At 39.5% G+C, this 17,434-nt stretch overlaps 1 protein-coding gene across 9 annotated transcripts in view; it reads left to right on the forward strand.

The window, feature by feature from the left end:
* The first annotated feature begins 5,263 nt into the window (after positions 1 to 5,263).
* ARHGAP5 (Rho GTPase activating protein 5) overlaps positions 5,264 to 17,434 on the forward strand; it is a 48,245-nt gene continuing 36,074 nt past the window's right edge. For 2 of the 9 annotated variants that reach the window (XM_087921875.1, XM_087921871.1), the window contains exons 1-3: positions 5,264 to 5,638; positions 12,050 to 12,083; positions 16,568 to 16,649. The gene's annotated coding sequence lies outside the window, so the exon portion shown is untranslated. Of the gene's footprint in view, positions 5,639 to 5,708; positions 5,865 to 12,049; positions 12,084 to 14,668; positions 14,755 to 16,567; positions 16,650 to 17,434 lie in introns of those variants that run through there. The other 7 variants (XM_087921873.1, XM_026710913.2, XM_087921870.1 and 4 more) reach the window with 6 other exon arrangements.

A 17,434-nucleotide genomic window follows, 5' to 3' on the forward strand; every position in this document is an offset into this window, starting at 1 on the left:
ACTGTGGGGATGCTGCAACAGTTGTAAGTGTAAAAAATGGTCATTAGTCACTTTTTTCAGTGCCATTGTAACTTTGAATGGTCACTCCATACGAGCAAAGTACCAGCAAAGGAGGGGAAAAAACCTCCAGAGAAGTTCCTGAGACAGGAAGTCTAGTCCTGCCAAGAATGTAATAAGGGTTAATAGAGAGGCAGTTTCTTTAAGCAACACCAGAATGTTTCCTTCCTGCCTTCCTTACAGGATTAGGCCAATAATTTATTCTAACAACTGGTTCTCCAAACTGCTTAGAATGTTAACAACCAGTTCTAGCGAATTGGTACGAACTGGTAGACTCCCACCCCTGGTCATAGGTCAAAGATTCCCTGTATTTTAATATTCCTTTAAAAGGGTAGAACAGCTGCACAATGTAAAACTCAAAAATACCTTCAAACAGCAACACTGGGTTTTTTTTATAGAATAGAATAGAATTCTTTATTGGCCAAGTGTGATTGGACACACATGGAATTTGTCTTGGTGCAAATGCTCAATGTACATAAAAGAAAAGATACATTGTCAAGAGTCAATAATAATAAGGTACAACACTTAATAATAGTCATAGGGTACAATAAACAATCAAATCATACTAGGAAACAAGTCAATATAAATTGTAAGGATACAAGTGACAAAGTTACAGTCATATGGTCACAAGTGGGAGGGGATGGGCGATAAGGAGTGATGAGAAGATTAATAGTAATAGTAATGCAGACTTTGTAAATAGTTGAACCAATGTTGAGGGAATTATTTGTTTAGCTGAGTGATGGCTTCTGGGAAAAAAATCGATTCTTGTGTCTAGTTGTTCTGGTGTGCACTGCTCTATACCATCGTTTTGAGGGTAGGAGTTGACACAGTTTATGTCCGGGATGTGAGGAGTCTGTAAATATTTTTTATTTTATTTTTAGTTGAATTTGAGTCTCCCCCTTACCAAATGCTTCTCTTGCTATCTCTACAGATTATGAGAACATATTGAATCCTGCCAATGTCATCACTGCTAGCAATACAAACAACAGATTGCCTGTTAGGCTCACTTCTTACCTCCATAGTCTAATAGGACTTTTCTAAGTGCTCACATCAACTGAAGCAACTATGTGACCAACAAAGAAAATGGTACCCTGGTCATGAAATAGGATTCTAGAAGAAAATTATCTGGTATTGTATTTGTGTCTTTATGGAATCAGGTATTACCAGATCATTTTATCAATAAACTGTCTCAGCTTGTCAGACATGTATGTTTTAACTGAATTTTAATTTCTAATCATTTTGTCTTGAGTTTTGCTTTATTGACATGCCTAGTTTTGTTAGCCATCTGGAGAACTCATTTTTGTTTTTGTTATTTAGATATTTTAGTACTTTCTCATTCAGATTGGGCATTTTTAAAAGGAAAAGTAGAGCCATTTCAAATAATCACTCCAACCCTAGAGTAGCTCATAATATTTTACATACATTTGATGTTAACATTTGATATTTTCCAGTTTCTTCCCCAAAGATAAAATATATTCAATGGAAGAGAATTATAAGTAGCTCAGGATGGAACTGTGGAACCCTTGATGCTCTATGAGCTTGATTATTTGCTTGCAAACGTTTCATCATCTGACTAGGTAACAACAGACTAAGATTAACAAAATACAAACTAAACTATGAGTACCAGGCAATCAATCAGAAAACAGTAATTTAATTAAGGAACTATTAAAGAGAAAGCCACACTTCCACCAACACTGAGAGGGCAAAATACTATATATAAACTAGGACTTCATGCTCAGTTACACTGATATTACCTAGTTGGGTAATATCTTTAAGACACACAAGCTCAGAGAGCACCAAGGACTCCATAAAATATGTCTAATTTCATATCTGTTACTTTGAGCTTTATTACAGCACAAGATCTAAATTAGTGAAATTGTAATATAATATAAAATGTAACCTGTAAAAGGCATTCAATGCATTTTTGTTCACATGTGGAAATTCTATTTCTACACTATATACCAATTCTTCCTCCCCAAAAGTCCACAATTGCTATGTTTTCAATTTCTGGTGAAGTTTTAAAAAATCCAATTCAGAAACATGTAATAATATTCCAGTTTAATTTATTGTCTGTGTAATAATACAGCTAATGTTTGGCAATCTATGATAAGGACATTGTTTCTGCCTTGCCAATGATATAGAGAGATGATTCTGGAGATGGATGTTCCAAAATGCTTTTTCCAAAAGGCAACTGGACTTTTTGGATTTCCAAAAAAGACCAGTTGCCTTCAGGAAAAAGCACATTTGGGACAATCACAACCTGAATGATTGAGAATCTCCACTGACAACTAGAGATGAATACTAAAACCCACTTCTCAGTAGCAAAATGCTATCATGTATTCCTTCATGGTTCCTTGGAAACTAAGCATTAATAATACAACTTTGCATTATTTATCATTTTTCAAATTTCTTATCAAAGTTATCTTTCTTAGCCATTAGCCTTACCTACATATATATTGAAATGTGCTTCCACTCCACTGCCAATAAGACTCAACCACTGAGCATTTTTTAATGCATGGATTTTATTTGAAAAGATATTGATCATTCTCCTAGAAAGATTAACGGCAGAGGAAAGAGTGATGATAATTCTGTCATTCACAGCTGCCAACATCATTTTGAAATAGTATGTTGGAATAGTATTAAAAAAGCAAATCATTCAGTTTAAGTGATGACAATAATCTTTTCTTGTAAATCACTGTAAAGGATAGTATGTGTGAAAAGTATGTATTTACATGTTATAAACAATAAATTAACTTTCTCCAATGAACATTTTATATTTAAGACTATTCTGTTCCTCAGTGTTCAATGTCTTCGTTGGATCACAGGATCCACTAAGTTACAGCTATTCAATCTTTCTTGGACTTGTACAAACAATTTTGTATTCAGTACTCCAAGCTACTTCATTAATATGCTGTCAACCTACTTTATACAAACATTATCCTTCAATGATCCTGTTTGGGCCTCTGTCTCTTCTGCTTTCTCAGTCTATTTAATTCATATTTCATTCATGTCCAGGAACTTTCTCTATTGCTAAGCAGTGAGTAGAGGAGGGGGATTTATTTGTTTTGATGCCTTCATGACAAGTTTTGACTCCTGGCAACTGCCTGGACAAATCCCTGCAGCTTTCTTGGCAAGATTTTTCGGAAGTAGCTTGCCATTGCCTTCTTCCTAGGGCTGAGTGAAGGTCACCCATCTGGCATCAATCCTCAGGCAGGACTTACAGTCTCCCAATACCTAGCCTGGTACCTTAACCGCCACACCAAGCTGCCTCTCCCACAGGAGGTTTAGGGAATGTTATAGTTGAGATTTCATCAACTGTTATCTTCCTAGTTCCCAAGTTTTCTTTGCAAAATAATTTTTGTTTTCAAAATATTGTGTTGGATAAGTTGTACTATTTGCAATGGAAGCAATTCTCCATCTTTCAATCCATCCCTTCACAGACCAAGCAAAAGTTAGTAAGTGTAAACAACTTCTACATCAAGTTTTAAAAAAACAGAAATATTGTCAAGGTGCAGGTTGACCAACAGTTCTATTAATATTTAAAATATTTAAACTTTTTTCAGTAATGCAATATATGAGATATGAGACTCATGACACTCACAGCAATTCCTTTAATCAATATAAGAGGATATCTTTCTATTACTGACCAAAACATATTCTTAATAGCTTTGTGTTATTTTGCTAGCTGACAAATTGCTTTAATCAATAACACATTGAAACATTTTTTTCTAAGCAAATATTCCATAAATGTTATAGTTTCCTTAAATGTTTAAATTATAACAGCAAATACCATAAATTCAATATATCTTACTGCAAGAGTAATGGAATGATGTCGATAATGAGTAACAGGTAACTTTCTACAATAGGATGCATTTTTGAGTTTAATGGAACATATCGAGTTGTGCAAATGCATGCTTAGTGACTAGGTATTAATTACAACCCTAATCTATTAATTTTGTTATAATTGTGACCACAAAAACTTGTGCAGTGCATTATTTTGTTTGGTTTTGATGCATTCACACCCCTTTTTAAACACCAGAGTATTTGATGGGGGGTGGGGGGAAATTAAAGCCAGCAAGGCTTCTCAAAGTAATCAAAGTACTTCTCAAAGTAATCATTTCCCCCCAGATATGAAGCATTACTTTCGTCTAGCAGCAAAAACTCAATTGTTGAATTTACACTTTGTACAGTGAGCGCCAGCACTGCAGAAAGTACTATACCACACAGTTGCAAATTCTGTGGAACTTCTTAAGCTAAGTGATGCCTATCGTGAAATGAACCCTGCTTAAATTCTCCCCTCCACGGAGGAGCCAAATTTAGTTCCCTTTTCTTCTCTATCCATTCAAAGTTGCCTTGCCAGGCATACCCGAAGTTGTGCCATTTCTTCAGGGGCTCAGCCCACTTGTTGTGAGGGAAGTCCTCCTGGATGGGTGGCCATAGATCCAGTTGAAGGAAACTTGTTTCCAGCGCACCTCAAACCCATGAATTCTTCCATTTAGCTATTAAGCTTGTGCCTGTTAAGTTTCAGGCATGCCATTTGCTCTCCTTCACCTTCTCCAGAGAGCCGTGGTGAGCTGAGGAGTTGCTCCGAAGACTTCGAAGGACAGACGTGTTTAGAAAGTAACGCGTAAAGAGAAATCACGCAGACCAGTCGGCGTTGGAAGACGTTTGAAGAAACGCCTCTTCGGATGTAACTCTCGGCGTACTGACATTTCTGCTTATGTACAACCTTAATCGCGAAAGATTTTGTAGGCGGGGGAGGTTATTCGTTTCCCTAGAGAGTCACATACATTTCCGTCGGTTTCTAAGGACCACAGCTTTTAACGAACGGTCGTATCCAAACGTTTCGTTGCTCCTTCTCTACCAGTTTCAGTCGGTCCGAAACGAGAACTGCGAGGAGTCTGTCATCTTCTCTCCCCACACCCGCCCCTCAACCCCTTTAAAGTGGCGCTTTCAGCTAGCCGTGGGAGTGTATGTGTGCGTGTGTGTGCGCGCGCGCGTGGGGGGTGGGGAGCGCGGGAGGAGAGAGAACTAATATACATAAAACGGACGAGCTCGCGCTCTCTAGCTCTTTCTCTCTCACGCGCATGTTGCGTAGGCAGGGCTTCGAGGGAACCTAACGACGACGAGGGCGACAGCGGCCCAGTAAAAGAAACGGAAACGTTTAGAAGGTCCTTCCCGCGCACGCGCACCCGGGGTAGGCCTCGGGGGCGCGCGCGCAGAGCCGCGGTGGCGGCGGCGGGCGAGAACAGGGAGGGGGGAGGGAAGGCAGGGAAAGCTGCTGAGGTAAAGTTCGAGGTGGGGGCGGGGAACGGAGAGGGGGCGCCGAATGTCTCTGTGAGAGTGAAAGAGAGAGAGAGAGAGAAAGGGAGAGACGTGGGTCCATCAGCGAACCCAGTGCTGGGGAGGCTTAGCCGCCGCCATTACGAAGCCGGGAACACCGAGAGAGGAGGGAGGAGATATGAAGATGGGGCGAGAGTTGTGAGAGGGGCTGCGACCAGAAGGGGAACGGCGGCCGCTGGCGCGGAGCGAGAGTTCCGGGAATGCTGCTGTTCTCTCTGTGGAAAAGCCGGAGACCGAGGTAAGGAGAAATTAAGCCGCTCCTCCTTGTAAAAGCCCTCCTCCCGATCTACACCGGCCTCCCCCCCCCCTTTCACTAACTACACCCAAACCCATAGCTGCAGCGGCGTTGGGGTTTCGGAGCCGGGTGTTGCTGCTTGCAGAGGTCCGGGCTCTACCGGCTCCTACCAGTTCTGAGGAAGGCTGAGGCCGCCTTGGGCCGAGACTTATGAGGGAGAGATTGCTGGGTAGGTCAAGAGCTCCGCTTTCTTTTCTTTCCTCTTCCTTCCTTGTGGGAGCCCTCTCCATACCTACACACCCGGGAAGGAGGAGGGGGAAGGGTTGGAAGCGTTGCTTGCCTCTGGTCCCAGACAGGTGATGAAGGCCTAAACCAGCCGGGAGGCTCGGAGCTTATTTTACTAGGTTCTAATAGCAACGGCGACGGCTGCCAGTTGGCCACGGTTCCCCAGGGAGAGGGGAGGACGGAACAAGGCAGGAAGGAGGAAAATTCTCCTTTCCTCCTTGCTTCTTTTCTCGATCTCTCCGCCCTCCCCTCTCCATTATTTCTGCTTTGCTCTCTCCAGGCTTCCATACTCCTATCTTTCTCTTCTTCAGTTTCCCTCCTCCCCTCTCCGACCACCTCCCAAAATCTCGCCATAGCAAACTTTCCTCTTTTAAAGATGTGAGTGGCCTACTTTTTCCTCCTTAAACCCTCCCCCAGCTCCGTAGGGTGGATGTAATGTAGTTTGAAACAGGAGGTTAGGCGGGCTGTGTTGCTTACTACAATTCTTCATGTTCTTTCTTGTCTCGGTAACCCCTGGATTTCCTCTCAAGGAAAAGCCCTAGATAGAAGTCTGGAAATGGCAGGAGAGACGTAATTCAGAGACCGGTTGCTTGTTGGCTTTAATTCCACCCCCCTCAAATACTCTGGTGTTTAAAAAAGGGTGTGGAAACCTTCTCATACGTATTCTTCAATGTGAAATATCCAGCAATTCCACTGTTAAGGGTTTGCTTGAAAAGTAGGAGGAAAATGTTTTAAATGTAGATTAAAATAGGCCAGTGGTGGGTGTACTTAGATTAGGTTTTTGATGATAATTAGTGTATATTCACTGTTAGATACCAGCAGTTAGACATTTCTCAAAGTCTGCATTGCATAGTATATTCATTTTACCATATATTTAGATCGTTGTTGACAAGCACTATTCATACATACTTGACCAAAAGGCTAATTAATATGTGGACAATTCTACTTTGTTTTGCTTTTGATATTAAATATTTGTTATAACTACAGACTTTGATTTTCTATTTTGTGAAGTTATAATGAATGGTTTTTTTGTAATTAACTAGAACATACATACATACATACAGAGAAAGTAAGTAAGTAAGATTGAGAGATTACAAATTGAAATTGTAGCATCACAAGTAAAAACTTGCTGTAAGTTTTCTGTTATATAGTATTAGTGCTTGAACTTTTAGCAGATACTTTGTAGTGTACCATATTACATTAACATAGTATATTTGAACAAGCTTTTATCTATGCTTGAAGCATTAAGCTCACTAACAATTCTTGATCCAAATAAGAGTGCCTAAGCTTGCAGTAAAATTCTGTGCATACTTCTAAATCCCATTAACTTTGATGGGTATTTTTTTGGAAGAGAATGTACAACATTTCAGTTAACAACTGTTAAAATGTTTCATTTGCCAGTTTTAATAGGACTTTAAAGTTTGGTATGCAAATAAAACTGGTAGTTTTGATGAAATTCTTGTAATAAAATCATTTTAATAATGAAAACAATAAAGCAAATATTTGGTAATGCTTGTGGATTTGCCTTTATTATTTACAACTCCTTATGTTTTATGTTCAGATTTTTCCTACTGTTAGTTTTAGAAGACAAATATATAAACCACTGTTCAATTTGTAGATTTAGATTGTAGATGATTTCTGATTTGCTAATATTATAGCTGCAAGTATAGGCCAAAATCAGCTCCCATATCTGGCTACAGTTGTTGGGCCATGAATTCGAAACATCTGGACAGCATCTGCTTGATTGTCTTGCAATGCATTCTTTTAAATTATGATCTAATATTTCACTTCATAAGTATGTACATCCATCAAAGTGGGCCTAAACATTTATTTTGTCATGTTTGCTAATCTCTTAAGAATTGTTGTGATGCAATTGTGAAGTTCCTGCAATTTATCATACACTGAAATAATTTATTCTGCAGTAAATATTTATAGAGCTACAATAAGCTTATGAAATAGAATTTATAATATAATCATATTTATATAGGTAATTATACAATTGTAAAATAGTTAGCAGTTGTTGGGGGGAATAAATATTTATAATTGATAAGATGACTCTGTTGCTTCCCAATGTGGAATCCAACTTTTAGAAATAGTAGAAATAACTTTACACTTTGTATAATTTTCAATAAATCAGTTGATACTACAGGAATTCATGTCTTTTTTTGAAAGTTTTTGATTTTGATGCTGAATGAATATTATATAACCAATGCTAAAAATATTTAAATATAATCATACAACTTAAAAAAAAAACTTTTCAATCTAGAAAAATACATCTGGGCAGTTTTTGTTAGCTATCATAAACATTTTAGAAATATTGACACAAAATAATTCTAATATAAATCATAACATGGATGGAATAATTTTATAAAAGTAATATAAGACACTTTTGTTAAAGAGGCAAAATAGTTGCAAACTATAAATGGTACATCTGTTTAACATTCCGTTTTCCAAAATATAAATGAAATTTTCAGGAAATCAGCTTTACAAATGCTATAAAATATAAAAATTGATTAATCAAATCTGCAAATTATTAAGCAGTAGGCAAATCATACAAGCATGACAAGTGGTGATCTTCATCAGAATTCAAGAGACAGGTTCATCTTGTCTTGCAATGTCCATCTTTAAAACTAAAAGCAAGTTCCTCTGGCTGTTTCCAACTTTCTTCAGTGATGTGATGTGATGTTAAGAAATGGCCATTTGTGTTAGCTTTGGAAGGATGTTAGAAGCAACAAGATCAAGCTTTTGACTTTTCTCCAAAACCTGACATTAAATGGAAGACAAAAAGTAGGGAGATTGATTTTTCAATCTTTCAGAAATCAAAATAGCAGAAACAAATATTTGAGAAAGGAAATAGGAACTCTCACTTTATGATAAGTATTTAGGGAAATATGTCAATATTCTCAGTCATCCATGTACAGTTATCTGGAAGTTGAGTCATGGCAACTGGACTTTTCTTCTTTTCTTTCTGGTTCGAAACGTTTCGTGCTTATCCAAATAGCTTCTTTAGGAAAAGCTAGACAGTTGCCAAACAAGCCAGTGGAGGAGTAGAGGATAAAGTTGGTGCTTTGGCAACTATTAAGAGGCTCTTATTATCAGGAGTACCTGTTATTTTGGATACAAGTACTTACGAAATTCAGTATAGGTTTAACAGAGATATCTACAACTGTTGGTAGAATATAAGGCATTAGAATGAATTTCCTCAAGTTATTCTTTCAATGTTTATTCAGAGAACTGGACAGTCTTCTAGCACATAATGAGATACAGTTAAATACTGTTTTGTTAAAACATTTAGATATAAATTTTACTGTTGAAATCAATATAAAATAATCATAACCAGTAGTTTAGATTCAGCACGAAATATCATGCAGCCTAAATGGAAGGGAAGAGCATATCCATTATGCTTGAATGTCTACTAACAAATCTATTTGTTTCACCCAAACTACTTCAGATGCAGTGCCATTTTCTATTATTTCAGGGAAATATCTGGATAGAAATTTTTTCTTTGCATATGGAAATCTCTCAAATCGAGGTTCTTTGTACATGAAATCACGTAAAAGCATAAGTATTTTAGTTTTTTGTATTTACATAGGTGACAAGTGAAACTTGCAGGCATGATGTGATCCCCTTCCCTTCCCATGAGCTATTTTTTTTTGCCTCTAATGTAGGAGATAGTATATGGCCCTTAAAGGTAGCAGGTAGTGTACCACCATTATATATGAATCCATCTACCCCTGTGGTCATTATTTGACTATTATTTGAAAAGGGCTTTCTTGTATCTCTCCTAGTTTCAGTGAATGCCCTGGGTTCTAATATTGGATATACTAAGCATTTAATAACAGATTCACTGTATTAGTAATGTGAAGCTTATTTATTTCAATTATTATTTTGGAATACAAATCCTATCAAAGTACTTTATCCATTAGCTTTTTCAATAGTGCAAAAAATAAGAAATTATAAATGTAAAAACAACAATAATTGGAATCTTCTGTCTTCAAGGGTTTTTTGACATTGCAGATGGTAGAAATGGGGCCAGGAACAGTCCTTCATGTGCTTGCTTTTCTTTTTCTTTTCTGGAGTTTCTTTCTGATAGAGATTTTGAACATTATTTATTTCTTAGATTTATTATTCTGTGTTTTGTTCAGGAACTCAAGATAATGTACCTAGTGTTGCTTTCTCCTACGCTGCTCAAAAAAATAAAGGGAACACTTAAACAACACAATGTAACTCCAAGTCAATCACACTTCTGTGAAATCAAACTGTCCACTTAGGTAGCAACACTGATTGACAATTAATTTCACATGCTGTTGTGCAAATGGAATGGACAACAGGTAGAAAGCATAGGCAGTTAGCAAGACATCCCCAATAAAGGAGTGGTTCTGCAGGTGGTGACCACAGACCACTTCTCAGTTCCTATGCTTTCTGGCTGATGGTTTGGTCACTTTTGAATGCTGGCGGTGCTTTCACTGTAGTGGTAGCATGAGACGGAGTCTACAACCCACACAAGTGGCTCAGGTAGTGCAGCTCATCCAGGATGGCACATCAATGCAAGCTGTGGCAAGGTTTGCTGTGTCTGTCAGCATAGTGTCCAGAGCATGGAGGCGCTACCAGGAGACAGGCCAGTACATCAGGAAATGTGGAGGAGGCTATAGGAGGGCAACAACCCAGCATCCGGACCGCTACCTCTGCCTTTGTGCAAGGAGGGACAGGAGGAGCACTGCCAGAGCCCTGCAAAATGACCTCCAGCGGGCCACAAATGTGCATGTGGCTGCTCAAACTGTCAGAAACAGACTCCATGAGGGTGGTATGAGGGCCTGACGTCCACAGGTGGGGATTGTGCTTACAGCCCAATCTGTGCAGGATGTTTGGCATTTGCCAGAGAACACCAAGATTGGCAAATTCGCCACTGGTGCCCTGTGCCCTTCACAGATGAAAGCAGGTTCACACTGAGCACATGTGACAGACGTGATAGGGTCTGGAGACGCCGTGAAAAATGTTCTGCTGCCTGCAACATCCTCCAGCATGACCAGTTTGGCAGTGGGTCAGTAATGGTATGGGGTGGCATTTCTTTAGTGGGCTGCACAGCCCTCCATGTGCTCACCAGAGGTAGCCTGATTGCCATTAGGTACCGAGATGAGACCCTCAGACCCCTTGTGAGACCATATTCGGGTGTGGTTGGTCCTGGGCTCCTCCTAATGCAAGACAATGCTAGACCTCATGTCAGCAGTTCCTGCAAGATGAAGGCATTGATTCTATGGACTGGCCTGCCCGTTCCCCAGTCCTGAATCCAATTGAGCACATCTGGGACATCATGTCTCGCTCCATCCACCAATTCCACGTTGTACCACAGACTGTCCAGGAGTTGGGAGATGCTTTAGTCCAGGTGTGGGAGGAGATCCCTCAGGAGACCATCCGCCACCTCATCAGGAACATGCCCAGGCATTGTAGGGAGGTCATACAGGCATGTGGAGGCCACACTGAGCCTCATTTTGACTTGTTTTAAGGACATTACATCAAAGTTGGATCAGCCTGTAGTGTTTTTTTCCACTTTAATTTTGAATGTAACTCCAAATCCAGACCTCCATGGGTTGCTAAATTTGATTTCCATTGATAATTTTTGTGTGATTGTGTTGTCAGCACATTCAACTATGTAATGAACAAAGTATTTAATAAGAATATTTCATTCATTCAGATCTAGGATGTCATATTTTTGTGTTCCCTTTATTTTTTTGAGCAGTGTATTTTTCTTACAGCCAACTAGTGAAGAAGGTCAGGTTGAAAAAGTGATTGGTCCAGAGTTATCCTGTGAGTTACTGCCACTGAGGAGAGATTTGAACCAGAGTCTCCACAGTATCCCTCGAACACTTGAACTACTATATTCTTTTGGATAGTTAGTTTATGATAGATTAGTATATCTATATCCTTAGTTGCAGAAAGTGGCATGTATGATAGTGGTTAGGGTGCTGGATTTGCAGTCGGGAGGCCATAGAAATTTCGGAATGTTATATCTTTTTCAGTGAAACCTTGTAACCTGCATCACTTTTCAATATATATAAAATAAGGAAAGCTGCTTATTATTTGAATAATTGTCTCCTATTAATTTTGAATTAATTTGATTTTTTTTTGCAGAGTATCACAGTGTGTCTCAGTAATGGGCCATAAGGTAACCCATTTTAGCGGGGATTCCTCTAACAAAGTACTTACTTTGTGCTGAATGAATTTGGATGTGTTTGAATATTTATGGGTTCATTGTTTATAATGTAAAATTCATCATTCACAATCTAAATGTAAGAACAAATAGTAATATAACATTGAAGAATTCTATTTCACAGTTTATTTCATGTTCTCTAATTTTAGCATAAAGTTTTTGATTCAAGCACAACTCCTGTTATCCTCTCAAAATTATGTAGTTTTCTTGGCAAAATGGTTTTTCATCGTCTTCTCTTTGGATTTTTTTTTTAATATTAGTCTAATTTACAAATGGTATTTCCTGGTGGTCTAACACCTAGATTCTAATATTAGTTAGCTTTTGAGCATATATCTAGCTGAGCATTTTTTCCATAAGGCATGCTTAAATGCTAGAGAGTTTAGCACGTCCTAATCCAAGTGATTGATGTTCTGATCTAGCACATTTATAGAATGAAGAGTTTATGATTTTTTTTCTGCTGTTTTTTTGAAGAGATGACTTTTTCTTTTAAAGGTCAGATTCAGAGTAGGAAGGTAATTTGGGGGGGTTGTCTACCTTTGCATTTCTAGACTATATCTCTTGCTAGGAGGATTTTTATTAGCTTTTGTTTATATGCCTCTTACACCCTCTTCTGGGCAATTTTGATTTTGTCTCTCCCACATATATCTCTGTAATTTTATTTTAAGACGCATGAGTGTGAGTGTGTGAGTGTGTATGCCACATTTGATCCAAAACCAATTATCGTTAATTGGTATCAATATTAAAACCTCAAACTTCTTCACTAACAACCAACTGAAATTTGTACAGACCTGTCTAGTCTGAAATCTTGTTCCCACAGTGATTATCCCAATGTCACTGTGAAATTCATGTGTAACAGGGTTAATAGTGTCTTTATATTTCCTAGATGAGAGTGACATGATAAATAGGCTGCTTGTGTTTATAGAGATACTTGTAACAACTGGTCATTTATAAATGATGCATTATGACGCAGTGGTGAATTCTACAGTTCACAATTATCTTTGTGAACCATTTTATTTAAGGGGGGTGGGTGTCCTTGATATTCTCTGAGCTTGGTTGCTTTTTTTACAAACATTTCATTACCCAAACTAGGGAATATCTTCAGTGCTAATAAGGAATGGGATTTGCTTTCATTTTATATTTTAATGGCTTGCCCTGTCAGTGTTGGTGAGAGTGGTCCAAGTGGTTCTTTGGTTGGGCTGTTTACTGTTTGCTTGTTTGGCAGTTCCTTGATTAGGTTATTGTTTACTTAGTTTTTGGTGTGATGTTAATCTCTGCTCATCTGGGTCCTGAATGCTGGAAAGGAGATGTTTTGGAACTGCAAAACAAGCTAACACTGAACAGCCCAACCAAAGAACCATCAAGACCACCCAAACCAACATAAAAAGGGCAAGCCATTAGAATATAAAATGGGAGCAAACCCCACTCCTCACGAGCACATATGATATTTGGGTAATGTCTGCAGGAAAACAAGCAAGCTCAGAGAGCACTAAGGATCCCTTATATCAACCCTGACCTACAACCTACAAATATTCTCCTCTATTGACAATTTCTGTCATTTGTGAATCTGGTAATTAAACACTTGATGCTAATTGATATAGAAAATTAGTAAATTCTGAGCAAAATCCATTTCTTTTACATCTGGTAAATTGTTTTACATCAGGGGTGTCAAACTCGATTTCATTGAGGGCCGCATCAGGGTTGTGTTTGACCTTGGGGGTGGGCGTGGCTGGGGTGTCAGGGGCACTCATGTCAGGGGCACCTGTGGTATCCCAGGTAGAGCTGGGGGAAACCATTGTCTCCAGCAGAGGAAGGCGGGACCAGGGAGTTTGCCAAACCCTTGTCCTCCAGAGCAGGGGTCGCCAACCTTTTGGACCTCAGGGACCACAAAACTCATAATTTTAAATCCTGGGGACCACTAATATGAATTCTGAATAATGGTGGCTTGCTGACCGGGGGTGGGGGAGAAATCTGATCTAACCCCCCCTCTTCCCCCCTCCTCCCTCTCTCTCTCACACACACACAGAGGCAGGGGTGAGATTCAAATTTCTTAACTGGTTCTGTGGGTGTGGCCTAATTTGTGGGTGTGGCTTGGTCATGTGACTGGCTGGGCATGGCTTATATGTAAATATTATAAATATTTATGTAAATATTGAATTTTTTATAAAAAAGCAAAGCAGGCAGGCAGATTGAGTTGCTCACAGAATCACAGATTCATTCCGAGATCTGTTTCTGCCATTGGCTACCTGAGTCTGTCACATAAAATTTGCAAGCAAGCAAACTCACAAAATTAACTCACAACACATCATATATGTAAATATTGATTTTTTTATTAAAAAAAGCAACTTTTACCCAAAATCAGGCAGATTGAGTTGTTCATAGAATCGCAGATTCACTTAGAGATCTATGATTCTGCCATCGGCTACCTGCATTGAATAATAGAAGCTTCAGTCCTAAGAAAGGTTCAGCTCTGCTAAAAAGCAGAGCTGAAGATCTAAAGATTGGCTAGAAAGCAAGAAATCCAACTATTTTCTGCTTTCTAGCTAATCTAAATCTCCCGGCACAACAGAACAGCTGATGGTTGGGGAAAACAAAAGAAAAATAGCAACTTCGCAGGCAAGTTTGCCAGGTAAGGAGTGAGTGGGCGGGGAGGGTTCCTGCGGGCCATGTGGGTGGCGCAGCCTTGTGTTCCTGTGCAGCCTGGATTAATTGCTTCGGGGGGTACTCTGAGGGTGACATTTTTCTGCAGACCACCAAAATTTTCTCACAGACCACCAATGGGCCATGGCCCACCAGTTGGTGACCACTGCTCCAGGTGACCCTCACCATCCCTCTCAGGCCATGCAGGATGGCAACTCAGGCTGTCCAGAGCCCTAGGCAGCAGAGGGCAAATGCCCAGCCCAGTCTTTGAGCTCCTAGGGCACTGGGACCCCACAGCCTACCCAGCCCTGCTTCCCCAAGGGGATGCTCAACTGTGCTTACCTCCTTGAGGCTTCTGCTGCTGTTTTCACTCTCCTTGGCCAGGTTGCTCATGGTGTGTGTGGGAGGGCAAAGTGTGTGGGTCACAGGGAAGCACACTCTATCTCCATGCAAGGAGACCCAGCTTTGTAACCAAAGCATCCTCAGTGATAGGATGGGAGACTACCAGAAGAGATCAGGAGAAGGAGACAAGGGGATGATGAAAGGGCAGCAGGACTGCTGGTGGCCAAGTGCTAAGGCAGGACTTCCCTCAGACCTTCCTGGATAGAAATAAGAGCTGATGTTTATGTATAAAAGGAGAGGTATGTATTAATAATGACATGAACGCTATTAATATGAATTGAGATTGGTATTTTTGTTTTAAAAAAATAAAACTATATAAACCCTCCCTCTCATAACCAACCTTCCTTCCTTCCTTCCTTCCTTCCTTCCTTCCTTCCTTCCTTCCTTCCTTCCTTCCTTCCTTCCTTCCCCTCTTTCCTTATTTTTCCTTCCTTCCCCTCTTTCCTTATTTTTCCTTCCTTGCTCTCTTATCATTTTTCCTGTTGTCTTTGTCTTTCCTCTTTCCCTTTCTCCTTTCCTGTCCGCTCTTGGATGCTCAAATGCAAAAGGGAAAACATTACTCAACGCCTCCTTACCTTGTGATCAAATGCCATTTTTGCTAGTAGTTTGTTTTGCTAGTGCTTTGCCAGCAAAAATGGGACTTGGGGGGGCGGGGCTGCGTTTTCAGCTGCAATGGCCTCCTGCAGCCCTCTGCCAGTGAAAATGGAGCTCAGGAGGCTGCATTTTCAGTTGCCACAGCCTCTTACAGCTCTCTGCCAGCAACAGGGCTCAGGAGGGCACACGGACCTCCCGAGGTTCATTTTCACTGGCAGAGGCACCACGAGCCAGTCTTTTGCTGTTTCCAAGGTGGCCCCTTGGAACCCTGTGGGCCAGATTTGGCCCACAGGCCTTGAGTTTGGCACCCCTATTTTACATGAAATACAAAGTGTGTCAGATGACTAATTTTCATGAATAATGAATAAATTCTAATCATCAACATGGGCTATAATAAATACTGTTAGAAAATGTAGTCCAGTTGAATCTGGTTGTTGATCTCTCTTCTAAGCTATGAGCGATGAATATCAACTTGAATCTTGGAAAATAGTTTGCAATTTTCTTTTCCAGTAAAGACTATTTAATATCAGTCTAGAAATAACTGAAACATGATGGTCTTTTGTTTATTTCTAAAAAAATCTTAATAAAGAATAATTTTTTTCATAATTTTTAAGTTGCTTTAAAAATAAAAATAAAACTCATAAATTGAACAGAGTTACAGTACTAATGGAAGTAGGTAATATGTAGAATTTTAAAATACTATAAAGAGAAATAAATTAATTGAAAATTCTAAGAGAAAACATCTCACTATGTATTATTAGTTTGCTTTGTCTTTATGCTTTTAAAAATATCTCCTTGATTTTTAGATCTTTTCATCACTGAAATGTGTGACATTGCGATACTTTGCAAGAGCTTGGCATCCATCTTCTTGCATTTTTTTCTGTAAGGGTAAGCTGAAATTTCTGAATATTTGTGGAATGGGGAGATTATTTTATAAATTTATATCTGAGAAGAAACAAGATCATGTTTTTTTTAAAATGGGCTTGAGTTCTCCAACCTTTGTGGCTTTGCGGACTGGCGGGGTGGGAAGAGGGGATAGTTCCCCATGAGTGGTGGGCAAGTGTGCACATGCAGCTCTATTTGCATGAACAGCAGGCACATGTATCCGCTGCTGCACAAATGGAGCACACCTGCACAAGCTCGCTTGCTGTTCACACAAGTGGGGACCTGCACGTGCTCACCTGCTACTTCTGTGGCCCGTTCTGAAAGGCTCAAGGCCCAGTAGTGCGCCGTGGCCTGGGGGGGTGGGGGGCTTTGGGAATATTTGCTTTAGAGATGGCACTGCATGTTGATCAGAGGAACTTCTGTATTATTGTTGGATATTAGACTCCCTCTGCCCCAAATCTTTGGATATAACTTTTGTCACTTGTTGTTTGCAAAAGTCCACCCAGTCTCGCTAGCAGATTTTCACATACATTCAAAGCAGGATTTAACATTGGTTCAAATGAACAGAATTGTGATTGTGTGAACTATTGACTTGAACACTCTTTCTCTACTGGTAGTCCTCAAGTTATGACAGTTTTTTAATGATGTTAGAAGTTATAACAGCACTGAAAAAAGTGACTTATGGTCATGTGATCAAAATTCAGACCCCTAGTAACTAACTCATGATGGTTGCGGTGTCCCAGGATCAGGTTATTGAGTTTTGAAACCTTCTAATAAGCAAAGTCAAC

The sequence above is a fragment of the Pseudonaja textilis genome, chromosome 1 (assembly GCF_049901715.1).
Source record: "Pseudonaja textilis isolate UNSWEBS1 chromosome 1, rPseTex1.2, whole genome shotgun sequence".
NCBI classification, from domain to species: domain Eukaryota; kingdom Metazoa; phylum Chordata; class Lepidosauria; order Squamata; family Elapidae; genus Pseudonaja; species Pseudonaja textilis.